Source organism: Tupaia chinensis, unplaced genomic scaffold (assembly GCF_000334495.1).
Source record: "Tupaia chinensis unplaced genomic scaffold, TupChi_1.0 Scaffold000182_1, whole genome shotgun sequence".
Lineage (NCBI taxonomy): Eukaryota > Metazoa > Chordata > Mammalia > Scandentia > Tupaiidae > Tupaia > Tupaia belangeri.
The window spans coordinates 1,398,841-1,400,265 of NW_006159657.1; the positions used below are offsets into that span (position 1 = coordinate 1,398,841).

Consider the following 1,425-nt stretch of genomic DNA (forward strand, 5'->3'; position numbering starts at 1 on the left):
TCTCCCTCCTCCAGGGCCCAGTGAGCCCAGATCTCCCGCTGGGACGTACCTGTAGCCGGAGAAGGTCGAGGATGCAGTGGGGCGCGCTGCGCGCACGAGCATCTCGGCCGCCTCAGCAGCCACCAGGTTTAGCGGGTTCCCGCATGCTGCGGCCCCCGCGCGCTCCCCTGGCTGTCCCGCGCAGTCCGCATCGCCCCCACGGGGGGCGGCTATCCTAGCCGGAGGCTCTGCAGCAGGGCTCTACCGGGGCGGAGGAGAGATGGAGAGGCAGGGTCAGCCCACCGACAGGAGGAGGGGCGCTGGGAAAAAGGATGCAGTCTGCAGTGCTCACAGCCCCCGGTGCGCCCAGGGTGCTCGACCAGAACCGGGGGGCTGAAGCTCCGTGCCCAAGACTCCCCCAGTGCGGATCCTCAGACCTTGTGGCTGATAACGGAAGCTTCTTTCCGGGTCGCACAGAAAGGGAGCCCCAGGTTGGCCACCTACAGGAGCTAACTGGGCACCTCCACCCTCACCCCCTACCACCTCCCCAGCGCCGGCTTCTGGGAGTTGTGCGACCTGGAACCGCTAAGCTACGGGGATAGGGAGGGGAGGAGGAGGGAATGGGGGTGGAGGGCGCTGGCTGAGTTTGTGACGAGCCGGCAGAAGAGGAAGAGGGAAGGACGCGGACTCCCGCGGTCCCGGATCCCCGAGGGAGGTGGGATCACTCCCACGCAGCGACCCTCTTGCGGTACTGCCGTGGGTCCCCCACCTACCCAGGTCTCCCACTGCCAGCTTCCCGAGGGAACCTCCCAGGCCCCGCGTCCCGCGCCAGCACTCACCGCAGCCTCTCTCCACATAGTTCTCAGCATTGGCCGCTCCTGGTCATCTCCAGGGCTGATGGCTGCGGCCGAGACTCTCAGAGCTCACCCGGCCCCATGCTCCGGCTAAGCCCTCGGCGCCTACCTCCTACCCTAGTTTGGCTTCCTGCCCCACTTGGGACGGCCGCTGCCGGGTTCTCGGAGCGTGCCCAAGCACCCTCTCCGCAGCCCAGCTCCGGGCTGGTGTGTGTGAGGGCGAGTGTGTGTGTGAGTGAGTGTGGGAGCGTGCGCGCGCGTGTAGCCGGGGATCCCCGTGGTCTCTGGCCGAGAGAGGCGCGGGTGGGGGAAGGCAGCTCCCTTTGGGCCCTTCCTGCGAGGCCAGCTCCGAGCTGAGGGTTTGGATCCCCACTTCCCGTCCGTCCGTCCGTCCGGAGAGTGGCTGGCCACCCGGGTTCACGGCACGGGCAAAGACAGGTTCCCGGGGCGTGCTTCTGCTGCGGTCGCTTCCGAGGAAGAGGAGGAGGAAGGCAGGGGTGCCCCCTACGCCAACTTAAGGACTTGTTCTCAGTCGGTGAGACGCAGCAGCCCCCGCGCAAACCGAAGCAGCTCGGAGCTCCGGGTGGCGACA

The 1,425-nt window shown here is 67.8% G+C and overlaps 1 protein-coding gene across 2 annotated transcripts in view; it reads right to left on the minus strand.

Annotated features, from left to right (window-relative positions):
• Positions 1–1,347, minus strand: part of GRIN2A (glutamate ionotropic receptor NMDA type subunit 2A) — a 520,859-nt gene extending 519,512 nt beyond the window's left edge. For both annotated transcript variants that reach the window (XM_006146507.1, XM_006146504.2), the window contains exons 1-2: positions 819–1,347; positions 50–240 (exon numbers count right to left, since the gene is read on the minus strand). The gene's annotated coding sequence lies outside the window, so the exon portion shown is untranslated. The remainder of the gene's footprint in view (positions 1–49; positions 241–818) is intronic.
• Between the last annotated feature and the right edge of the window lie 78 nt (positions 1,348–1,425).